This window comes from Humulus lupulus, chromosome 5 (assembly GCF_963169125.1).
Source record: "Humulus lupulus chromosome 5, drHumLupu1.1, whole genome shotgun sequence".
Lineage (NCBI taxonomy): Eukaryota > Viridiplantae > Streptophyta > Magnoliopsida > Rosales > Cannabaceae > Humulus > Humulus lupulus.
Genome location: NC_084797.1, coordinates 38,162,551 through 38,175,363, shown reverse-complemented (window position 1 = coordinate 38,175,363; position 12,813 = coordinate 38,162,551). Strand labels below are relative to the sequence as shown.

General features: G+C 35.6%; 1 long non-coding RNA gene across 1 annotated transcript; it reads left to right on the top strand.

The window, feature by feature from the left end:
- Nucleotides 1-6,266: 6,266 nt before the first annotated feature.
- On the top strand, nucleotides 6,267-9,391 carry LOC133834763 (uncharacterized). Its single transcript, XR_009893430.1, has 3 exons — nucleotides 6,267-8,454; nucleotides 8,595-8,759; nucleotides 8,899-9,391. It is a non-coding gene; the product is annotated as an uncharacterized LOC133834763 (long non-coding RNA).
- The last annotated feature ends 3,422 nt before the right edge of the window (nucleotides 9,392-12,813 follow it).

Below are 12,813 nucleotides of genomic sequence, written 5' to 3'. Positions count from 1 at the left end.
ACCCAAGTAGATCATTGGAGTTCTTCAATCTTTGATGGAGCTTTAAGACCCTAGGTAAGACCACCACTCTCTTTGAGAAAATCCTTCAAGCTAATGAAAACTACCAAACCAAGGCTTATACACGTTGAGAAACGCTGTTCTAATACTCTATTTTCCAGCCACCATTGATGCTTGAGGTCTTCTCTTTGAGGAAATGAGGATTGAGATTGAACAAGCCTTCAACTCTCTAAGTCAAGCACATTATTGGAGAGTTCTTGGATAAAACTAGAGATTCTTGGAGCTAAAGAGAGAGAGAGAGGGTAGAGAGAGGTTGGAGAGAGTGATCAAGTCTTCCAAATCATTGTTTTTTACCCATATATAGAGTAGACACCGTCATTAGGTCCAACCAACAGGATTAGACTTATAAAATACGTAATTTAGAGCATTTAAGTAAATCCACGTAATCCAGCAGGGGACACGTCACCTGCTAGGGTTTTTGGAAACCCTAGCCTTCAGGCGATGTGTCGCCTCTTGGGTATCAACATATCGACACCCCCTCTGACTTTGGACACTTCCAAAATTCCCAATAATACTCCAAATGCCACCAAATTTTTTGGGAACCCTTAGATACTATTGTGTATCACTTTGGACCCAAATATTAATTTTATTAGTGCCTACAATTTGAAACTCAAATTCACATATTCACTATGTGAATTCTACTAAGTGTTTATACTTTGCTTGTATTTTAACACTTATCATTTGTATTTAACCAACATAACAATCCCCCACTTGGTTAAATACAAGCCACATTCTCTAGCTTAAACAGTTTTGGTGCATAAAATAAAATATCTTTAGGTTTGAACTTTATCTTAGTGAAAATTCCACAATGTATTATCGAAATCATTAGTAGCTTAAAGCTTGAACCAAGTATTCCATATGATAACATCGGTGATACTTCACATACCTCCAGCACAATTTTTGTTTTCACACTTTCTCGCTTAGCACTATCATGGCCATGTGCTCATCTCTTCATAGACTTTTCAGGGAGAAACTCCAACTCCCATGAGAGGCAGCACCACCTCTAAGTCCATATAGGTGAAGTTCTTACAACATATTTGCTGCCTTTTAGATGCTTGTTGCACTAAACTAAACTTCATTAAAAGCCCTAGGCTTAACCCTAATTCAGTAGCAACCAACACTAACTATCTCGGATGGAACTCTTCATAAATTTTAGTGTTGAAACTATTCACTTATCAATGACTTTTTCTTACCAGTTGAATTCTTTCCCTTGATTTGTACAAGTTGAGAGTTGAGTTTCCATCATTGGTGAATCTATTCTTCTAGGAGTTTCAATCCCATTCCTTTTGAAGTAGAACTTATTAACCTTCTCACAAGAGGTTTTGTATCCGCTAAGTTCTCACTTGTTTTAACATATGAGATTGATATGATTCCACCTTGAATCAATTGTCTCACATATTTGTGTCTTAGACTAATGTGTCTAGACTTTTCATTATATGCACTATTATATGCTCTAGCAAGTGCAGATTGGCTATCACAATGTATTGAAATTGTTGATACGATATCCATGGTTAAAGGAATATCCATCATGAGATCCCTAAGCCACTCAACCTCTTTGCCAGTTGCCGCTAATGCTATAAACTTCGCTTCCATGTTTGAGTGTGATATACACATTTGCTTCTTGGAGCCCCATGAGATTGCATCTCCTCCAAGAGTAAACACCCAACTAGTGGTGGAGAGATTATCTCCAATTCTCGATATCCAATTAGCATCAGAATATCCTTCAAGTATCTTTAGAAAGTTTGTATAGTGAAGACTATACTCTTTGGTACCCTTAAGATAACCTGGTATTCTCTTAATAGCTTTCCAATGCTTGATACTTGGATTGCTAGTAAACCTACTAAGTTTACTAATCGCATATGCAATATCCGCTCTTGTGCAATGAGCGACGTACATTAGGCTACCTATTGCACTTGCATATTCTAATTGAGCCACCACTCTTCCTTCATTCTTTTAAAACTTCATGTTTGAATCAAATGGTGTATGAGCCTCTTTGATTTTGAGATGACTGAATTTGTCGAGCACTTTCTCAACATAGTGGGTTTGACTTAACACAAAATCCCCACTATTCCTTCTAACTTTGATACCTATAATAGTATCTACCTCTCCATGGTCTTTCATTTTAAAGTTAGAAGATAGAAGCCTTTTCGTTTCCATTATTCCTTTCATGTCATTACTCAAAATTAACATATCATCTACATATAGATACACAAGTATGACATGGTCACCACAAGTCTTAGAGTATAAGCATTTGTCCGCATTCTTGTGTCTAAATCCATTAGAAACAATGACTTTATCAAACTTCTCATGCTAATGTTTTGAAGTTGTTTCAAACCATATAATGATTTGACAATTCTACACACTTTATGTTTATTTCCTTGAAGAACAAAACCTTCCGGTTGTTCCCTATAGACCTCCTCTTCGAGATCCCCATTTTGGAATGCCATTTTGACATCAATTTGGTGAACATAAAGGTTGTATATAGATGATAAGGCAAACAACAATTTTATAGAAGTAGTTTTTGCTACCGGTGCATATGTGTCAAAGTAATATATTCCATCTCTTTGTTTGAAACCTTTGGCTACTAGCCTAGCCTTGAAGGTTTGTATGGTGCCATCGGTATGGTATTTCTTTCTAAATACCCATTTGCACCCAATTGGTTTGGACCACTTTGGAAGGTCAACCAATTCCCAAGTGTGGTTTGACATAATTGAATCCATTTCATCATTAATTGCCTCCTTCCAAAAAGTAGAGTCCCTAGAGGACATTGCTACCTTGAAAGTTTTGGGATCATTTTCTATTTGAAGTACTATTGGATGTTTCTAGGCAACTTCCTCATTATCACCTTCAACAAGGTATAGTGTCTCTATTGGAGAACACTTCTCATTTGATCCCAAATCTTCGAGCCTTTGGCTACTTCTAGGCAATTGAGGTTGCTCACCAACTATTCTAGGAGTCTCCTCTTGAAGCTCTCTAGTTTGAGTTGGTTCTAACTTATTGTCATCGCATGACATGTTCTCAAAGAACTCAACCTCTCTAGATTCAATTATTACATTAGACTCCAAGTCTAATAATCCATAAGCTTTGCTATTTTGGGCATCTCCCACAAATGCACATCCTATAGCTCTTGGACCCAACTTGGTCCTTTTTGGATCGGTGCTCTTGCAATAAGCACGACGCCCCCACAATTTAAGATAACCAATGTTTGGTTTCTTTCCTTTCCATAACTCATATGGAGATATATTATTTTTATTCATGGTAATACGATTCAAAATATGACAAGTGGATAGCAAGGCTTCACCCCGCAAACTAAAATTCAATTTAGAATGTAATAGCATAGCATTAATGATCTCAATAATTGTTCTATTCTTTCTTTTCGATATAAAATTTTGTTGTGGAGTATAAGGGGTTATACATTCATGAATTATTCCATGTTCTTCACAAAAAAAATTAAATTCATTTGAAAAATATTCACCACCCCTATCACTTCTAAGTATTTTAATTTTCCTTTCAAGTTGATTTTCAACTTCCGCTTTATACACTTTAAACACATCAAATGCTTCATCTTTATTTTTAAGCAAATATACATATGTGAACCTAGAGCAATCATCATGAAATTAATAAAATATCTACTTCCTCCTCTAGTCAACATTCTATTAAGTTCACATAAATCACTATGTGTCAACTCTAGCAACTTAGATTTAACACATAATTCACATTTTTCATGCTCAACGTTATCACAATCAATTAATCCGCCTTTGACAGTCATTTTAATTGTGCTAAATCCAATATGTGCAAGTCTAACATGCCACAAAGTAATAGAATTTGAGGCAAGCATATAATAATAAGAAGAAACTTTATTGTTCACATGGTCAATGGAAGTACAAAGTTTGAACTTGCCATCACAAGCATATGCCCTTGCAACAAAAACATTGTCTTTAGATTAAATAAGCTTTCCGGAATCTATCGCAACCTTGATTCCCGATATGCCAAGTAAATTTCCACTCACAAGGTTTCTACTCATTTCTGGTACATACAAAACATTGGTGAGTAGAACCTTCTTATCGAATGTGAAGAACAAGTCAATAGTTCTCTTTCCTTCAACCTTGGACCTTTTCTCATTGCCCATTTGGATTCCATGCCCTTCCTTTGAAAATTCAAAGGTCTTGAATAAAGATCTATCATAGGTTACATGAATGGTGGCACAAGTATCATACCACCACTCACTCACCTTTCCATGTATGGTATTAACCTCACTTAGTGTTGCCACTAGTTCCTCTTGGGATGAGTTGAATTTTTCCTCATTGTTATGGCTCCTCTTAAACCTAGAATCTCTAGCAAAGTGGTCATTCTTGCCACACACAAAGCAAGGTCCCTTGGAACTTTTGAATTGCCTCTCATTCTTCTTGGGCCCCAAGGTTTTTGGCCCTTGCCCTTGTTCTTGCTATTTCCTTTGTCCTTGTTAGGAGTATTTGCCACTACATTAACCTTCGAAGTCTTTCCATTGGACTTCTCATCATTCAAATCTCTAGAATGAGATTCCTCCTCAATTCTCAAGTGTTTAAGAATTTTCTTCAAATAAATCTCTTCATTTCTATAGAGCATCTTTTTCCTATAGCCTCTCCATGAAGGAGGTAACTTGGCTATAATGACACCCACAAGAAATTGTTCCGGCAATACAATTTTAAGAGTAGACAATTTATTCACCATAATTTGCAGCTCATGAATTTGAGGGAGAAGGGGTTTATCATCATAAAATTTAAATTCCATGTATTGAGTAATAAGAAATTTCTTTGTACCTTCCTCTTCCGCTTTGTACTTCTTTTCCAAGGTCTCACAAATGTCCTTGGCGGTGTTGGTGTAGAGATCATAGAGTCTATCCGATAGAGCATTGAGGATGTGACCCCTACCAATCAATTTATCTTCTTCGCACTTCTTCATTTCTTTGACAATTTCTTGAGTATTATATTCCTTGGGCTCTTCAAAGGCTTTTAGGTCTTAGTCCAATACATAGAAAACCTTCAAAGTGGGGAATAATAATGTAATTTTGTCTTGCCAACGAACAAAGTTAGTTTCATCATATTTATCTAATCTAACAAAGTCTTGTGTCTGAATCTCAAAGCCGAAAGAGAGTTAGATTCTTCCATGATATGCTATCTCAGATTATAGAGTACTAGAATGTTGGGAGAGAGTGAAATAACACCATCACAAAAAAATTGAATCTACACAAAATTTGGGTCAACAAAGACTAAGATTGAGAAATAAATTGCAAACCCAAGTAGATCAATGGAGTTCTTCACTCTTTGATGGAGCTTTAAAACCCTATGCAAGACCACCACTTTCTTTGAGCAAATCCTTCAAGAAAATCAAAACTACAAAACCAAGGCTTATATGCGTTGAGAAACGTTGTCCTGATACTCTATTTCCTAGCCACCATTGACACTTGAGGCCTTCTCTTTGAGGAAATGAGGATTGGGATTGAACAAGCCTTCAACTCTCTAAGTAAAGAACTTTCTTGGAGAGTTATTGGAGAAAACTAAAGATTCTTGGAGCTAGAGAGAGAGAGGGTAGAGAGATATTGGAGAGAGTGATCAAGTCTCCCAAATCACTATTTTTGACCCATATATAGAGTAGGTACCATCATTAGGTCCAACCAATAAGATTATACTTGTAACACATGTAATTTAGAGCATTTACGTAAATCCATGTAATAGAGTAGGCGATGTGTCGCCTCTTGGGTGGCGACGTATCACCACCTCCTTATACTTTGGACACGTCCAAATGTCCCCGAAAGGCTCCAAATTCCACCAAACTTTTTGGGAACCCTTAGATACTTTTATGTATCACTTTGGACCCAAATTTACATTTTATTAGTGCCTACAATTTGGAACTCAAATTCACATCTTCACTATGTAAATTCTACTAAATGTTTATACCTTGCTTGTATTGCTTGTATTTTAACACTTATCATTTATATTTAACCAATCATAAAAAATATCACCATGGACTTCATGGTTGGATTATTAAAGACAGTAGGATAGTATGATTATGTGTGGGTGATTGTGGATAGGTACATCAAATCAGCCCACTTTTTTCATGTTAAAACAACTCATACGGTGGAGCAGTATCCTGAGTTGTATGTTAAGGAAATTGTGCGACTTCATGAGGCTCCGAGGTCGATAGTATCTCATAGGGACCCCACCTTCAGATACTAGAGAATATGTTACAGGCCTGTGTACTAGATTTTGAGGGATCTAGGAATAAGTGTCTCCCTTTGATTGTGTTTTCATATAATAATAGCTATTAGGTGACCACCTGAGTGGCTCCGTATGAAATGTTATATGGGAGGAAGTGCAGATCACCTATCCATTGGGATGAGATGGGTGAGAAAAAGTACTTAGGTCATGAGGTTGTTCAGAGGACCAATGAGGCGATTGAAAAGACTAGAGCTCGAATTCTGGCCTCCCAGAGTCGACAGAACAATTATTTAGACTTGAGATGCAAGAGTGTAGAGTTTCAAGTCGGTGACCATGTGTTCCTCAAAGTTTCTCCTTTGAGAGGAGTAAAGTGATTTGGAGTGAAAGGCAAATTAAGTCCTAGATTTGTCGATTCTTTTGAGATTCTGGAGCGGGTTGGGGAGGTATCTTATAAATTGGCAATGCCTCCAGCCTTATCAAGGGTTCACAACATATTTCATATGTCCATGATTCGGAAGTACGTATCAGGTTCTACGCATGTGTTGAGTTATGAAAACCTAGAGTTGGATTAAGATTTGTCATATGAGGAGAGGCTGGTTTAAATTCTAGACCGAAAAGATAAAGTCTTGAGAAAAAAGATCATTGCCTTAGTAAAAGTGTAGTGGAGGAACAACAAGGTGGAAGAGGTAACTTGGGAGCTTGAGACTTATATGCAGGATTGATATCTTGAGTTATTCAGGTAAATTTCGAGGACAAAATTTCTGTAAGGAGGGGATAGTTGTAACGTCCCAAATTTGCTAATAAGGCTTAGTGCCTTGATTAGCGTGCCAGGAGGGAAATAATTGATTTAATTATGTTATTATGTGGATTAAATGATTATGTGATTAGAAATGCATGTTTAGGTGAATTAAATATGCATGTAGGCCCATTTTGGTTAATAGGGGCATAATTGTAATTTAGGCCCGTTGAAGGCATAAATGTAAATTTTATGTGTTGTGCTTGAGACCACAATATTGTGAAGATTTACTTGTGATGTGTGATCCGACACAGTCCTAGGGAGCGAAATAGTGAAATAGTCACAACGTGGTCGAATAACCAGCTCGGGGTGAGCCTAGGGGTATTTTGGGAATGTAGCATGTGTTTCGTGTTACTGGGTAATGGGTAGTGATTTAGCAATTATTTGGGTATGTCAGGATTAAATTGGGGGTTTATAGGACTATTTGAGGAATTAGAGGGAATGTGGCAAAAGACAATTTTTTCCTTGGTGGTGTTAGAAGGGTTAAGTCGATTAGGGGCATTTTGGACATTATGCAGCTGAGGATAGACTTAAGCTAATCAGAATTCTAGAACTAGGGAGAAACAAAAACACACCCTCACCTCATCTCTCTCTCTCCCTTTCTCTCTCTCTCTCGACACTCTCATTCTCTCTTAAGGACAAAGGAAATTTTTGTTGAATTAAAGGGAGAAGGCTTAGAATTCAAAAAGGAATGAAGCTAGAAGTAATTGGGTTTAGCTCAGGATAGAATCACACAATTTAGGTAAGGATTTCTGCTGACTTTACTGAGTTTTCCGTTATGGTTTAGAGGTTTCATGGGGTTGAACTTAGGATATGATTTTTGGGATTTCATGAGTTTCTTGGGTAAGTTTTGGGGTATCTATGTTAGTTGTGATGCTTTGATATGAGTTGTAAACTGAATTCTTCCTTAAAGCTTTGATTTGGGTGGATTCTAAAAAGTTCAGCTCGTAAAAATGCATGAGGATTTCTGGGTTTTAGGCTCGAGCCGCGGCCCTGTTCTTCTTGCGTCGCGACTCGTGTGTGCGAAGAGGCGTGGGAAGCCTCTGATTTTGCCGCGGCGCAGGCAGGGCATGTCGGTGCCCTTTTCCCCAGATGAGAGAGCCAAAGCTCTCCGACTTGCAGCGGGTTGCGATCCTAGAGGGTGGGTCGCGACTCAAACTAGGGAAAATGACCAAAATAGTGTTTTAAGCTTGGGAACCCAAATCTTAGGGCTCGGGAAGGATTCTACTACCCATTTTAGTATAATTTGAGGCCCCGAAGGCTAGTATTTTAATCAGAAGTTTTTAATTGGTTAGGGCTTGTTGGATGTCCATTTTTTGATGCATTGTGACTAGGTTTTGCGTCAAGGCTCGAGGTTAGGGGATCATGCTCGGGATTGCATTAATCAATTAGCTCGGGACGCAGGTAAGAAAATTGATTATGCTCGTAGAGCAGGGCATGGCCCGAATATCTATGTTTAATGTTTAATGTTTAATGTTTAATGTTTAATGTTTTATGTAGATGTTTATGACTTGTTATGCCATGTTTGTGAATAATCTGTGAAGGCCAGGAACGGTGAAGGACGGGAACGACAAAGGCTGGGAACGATGAAGGCTGGGGACGGCAAGGGTTGAGATCGACATTAAGCATGTTGAATGCAGGACGCTAGGGCGAGACCCTCGAAGGGTGTTGTATTCACCTACTCGGTGAAGACTGTGACCCAGTGCTTGGTAAATCACCTGGGTTTGCATAGGCTATTATATGTTTAATCAATTATCTACTTAAGTTGTTTATTACTAGATTGAATTGTGATGTGCTTTTGTGGAGTTTTCTTGGTTGGCCTCGGCTCACAAGTGCTCAATGGTGTAGGTAAGGGCAAAGGAAAGGTCGACCAACCATGAGTTGGAGAGCATGGAACGACGTGTACATGTTCGGCCTACCTGACTGCCACGGCCAGGGTTGTTTGAAGAATTTACTGTAAATGGTTGATTTTGTCGCTTAGGTCGACTATATTGAAACTTTTGAATTGTAATATATTTTTGAAACAATATTTTGGGATCCCAATGTATAACTTTTATGACTTTAATGAATTTTTGAATCTTTTATAATTAATGTTCGTCAAATGAGTCTTTATTTTGATTTATTCACACTTTTTAACCTAAAACCTCAATTAGCGAGTTAATGACACATTTATAAATCACATGGTAACGACTTTAAGGTAGTAGGGCGTTACAATAGAGAATTGAGGTAAAATTACCCATAAAGGCATGATGATTGGGTCACTTAATAGGTCATTAAGAGTAAGTTAGTAATTGTGGTCATTATAGTTTTCTAGGGCTTAATAGGTCTTAAGGGAGGGAGGGAGGAGAGAGAGAGAGAGAGAGACTCTTGACCAAAACCCTAGAAGGAAGAAGAAGAGAAGAAGAAAAGAAAAGAAAGAAAGGATTGTGATCTTCATCCTTGGAGAGTTTGGAACGTCTAGCAAGGAGGAGATTTCAGGGTCGGTGGCTTAATAGACTTTGGGCAAGTGTTTTTCAATTTTTTTTTTAAAGTTTTCATTATAGTTCTTTAGAGTTCTTGAAGCTTTGATGAAGCTTTGGTGGTGATTAATGTTGTAAAGAGATAAAGGGCTTAGTGTTTGATTTTTAATGCATTATTATGTTTAGATTTGTTTTTATGAGGGTTAGAAATATGCTAGAATCTGATTTAAGGTCATTGAATGATTGTTTTAAGATTTTAGAATAAAGCTTGGGGCAGAAGCTTTGAATGGTTGTTATTGCATGAGACATGTTGTAATCTAGACTTTAGGGATTGTGCGTGAGTTTATTGTATCTTGTTTAATTATGAGAGTTGCATGATCATAAAGAGAGATTTATTATGAGAAAACCCCAAAAAGAATCGTTGAAAATGTATTTAAATTAAGAAAGTTATGGTTATTCAAAGTTGAGTCAGTGAGCAGATTTCGAACCAGCCCCACGTATGAGAGCCACAACATTCTGATTACATTGGAATCTTGGTTTGAATAGTGCCACAATGCTCTAATGGTAGTGTCTTAGCCCTAGGTCGCGACAGAGACCTTTTTGAGAGTTTTAAGGTCATTTTGAAGTTGTTTTAAGTGAGGTTTTTTGGGGACTTCCTCCTTGAGTTCTTGGGAACTTTTAGAACTTTCTTAAGGACACTTTAAGAATTCACCAGGGTTTAGAAAGATTAGGATTGATTGAATGATACTTGGCTTGGGTTATAATATTCTAAGAATGTTTGTTTATGTGCTATTGTTTAGGGCCCGGTAAGACTACTTGAAGGAACGTGGTTGTGGTCGCTGTTGGACTTGAGGTAAAAAGAGTGGGGCATCTGCACACAGAATGCACACTTTACGTATAAATAGTAAGTGTTGATTGATTATGAATATGCAATACCATATTATGATGGCTTATTTTCGTTACATTATGCACGTTATGTGATAATGTCTTTTATATATTAACTAATGTGTTCGGATACACGTAGTAGGTTGTTGCAAGGACAGTGGGCTGTCATGAGGATGGTACTATGTGTTTATGCATGGTATTATGATTTCAACAATGTTGTACAATTTTATAGATATCGTTACATTATGATATGTTACGAACTATGTTATATGGTATGATGTTACCTTGTGTATATGTGTGTTTTGGGGTTGTGTCATTTACAGCTCTTCTTGTTAGGCGTTAACTTTCGGGTACTCTGTGTTACATGTAAAGGCAAGGAAGTGGTACTACATTAATAAGTTGGAGAGCTCTGGTGGAGGGCGTACATATTAGGATTTAATGACCTTAGGTGTTGGGCCTATTAAACTGATTTATGTTTTAAATAAGAGCCATTTATTAGTTGTCTTAGTATTTTAAAGACTTTATTAACATGAGGTTTAGGTTAAGTTGTTTTATTTGTTTATTCTAAAATCATGATATTCCTGAGTCTCGTTTCATTTAAAAGATTATTATTTTGGTGGATATAACAATAAATGTTTTATTTTATTCATTTAACTTATCACAATCATGTCTATATTTTTATGAAAAATCACACATGTGACACTAAGTAATGAGGCGTTACAATGTTATAATGGGAAGATATTATCTAGCTCATCATAAGGTGACATAATATTGAGACTTATTATGTCATCCATGAGTGACATAATGAGTAAAAAAAATGCTCACATACCTACACTCAAATTTAACACAGATACAAAATTGAGTGGTCCATTGATTGTAATAAATTAAATAAAAATAATCAATCACAAAGATAATATCTACATATATCTTATTTTGGTTGAACTAATTTAATTATGGAAATTTTACATAAAGTGACAAAAAATTCTTTTTTTAATATTTTTACTTACACACGACATTTTAAACTTTTTTACTGTTCATCGTTTGTTTATTACACTTTTACGTACTCATCCATGCAACCTTATGTTATGTTAAAGGAAGACTATTGTATTTGTTTTCAATAGAAAATATTATGTTATTTGTTGTTCATAGTACGTTGGCCAATAAAAATAAAGCAACTCAGCCAAAATTCTGCCAACTCTATCACTCAATAAACTTCGAAAAAGGAAAAAAAATATATTAACCTTGAAAGGTCAACAAAGGCTGCACCTAAATTTTGGAGCCAACATTTGTTAAATAATAATGAGAACAATACTAAAAGGATCACGACAAAATAAAATAAAGTAATATTTGCTGTATAAATATAATTTTTTTTTACTTATATACATTTATGGAAAATTAGTTAATTGTTGTGTTGATGTCTAATTAATGTTTAATTTTTTTCTGATATATTTTGAATCTTTTTTTGAAAGACATGTTAGTATGCAATGGGTTGACTTCTACTTGTTCAATTATTTTTTTTTAGTAATTTTTTAATGCAGTGGGTTGATGTCTAGTTGTTGTCCAATTATTATTTTCTGGTTGTTTTTTTAAAATGTAATTGATTGCACTGTGTTGTTGTAGGGTTGTTGTTTAGAGTTTATGTATAGTTTTTTCATGTTAGTTTTTAGTTGTTTAAGTTTATTTATAGTTGTTCTGTTGTTGTGTTGATGTCTATTTGTTGTTTAGTTGTTTGCAGATATTTTGATTTAAAAAAAAAAAAAAACATGTTAGTATGCAGTGAGTTAATGTTTAGTTGTTGTCTTATTGTTGTTTTTTAGTTATTTATTGACACCGCATTTTTGTAAATATAAGACTTTAAAAAAATATATTTTTGAAAACTTAAGTTAGTATTTTCTTAAAAAAAAATCACGAATCGTAAAAAAGTAAAAAAATACAAAAGAAGTATATTTTTTAAAAAACATAGTTAAAAGTATCGTGCCCATCGGCGCATGGCACTACTTAATATTAGTACTTTTTTAGTTATTTAATTCTTATTATTATATTAGTAATTAGATTATTCAATATGATTTAAATGTGATTCAATGATTAGATTATTTAACATTATTTAAGTGATTTAATTAATTAAATAAAAATAAAATGAAACCCTAGAAAAGTGATATATATTGTTAGGATTGGTTAAATGCATAGTAAAATAAGTCAAGCACAAAGAAGTGTAAAATAATAGACTATTCCACTAAAGTCAATATGAGTGGGTTGACTTTTGGTGTATGCATTTTAAAACTATCATTTTGGGTCCAAAGTAACTATTTTGAGTATATAAGATTACTCAAAAAAATTGGTGACATTTGGAGGTGTTTTGGGGCGATGTACGAGGTCAAAAGTCAGTGTAACAGGAGTTGCATCAGCTGTTGAGAGGCGA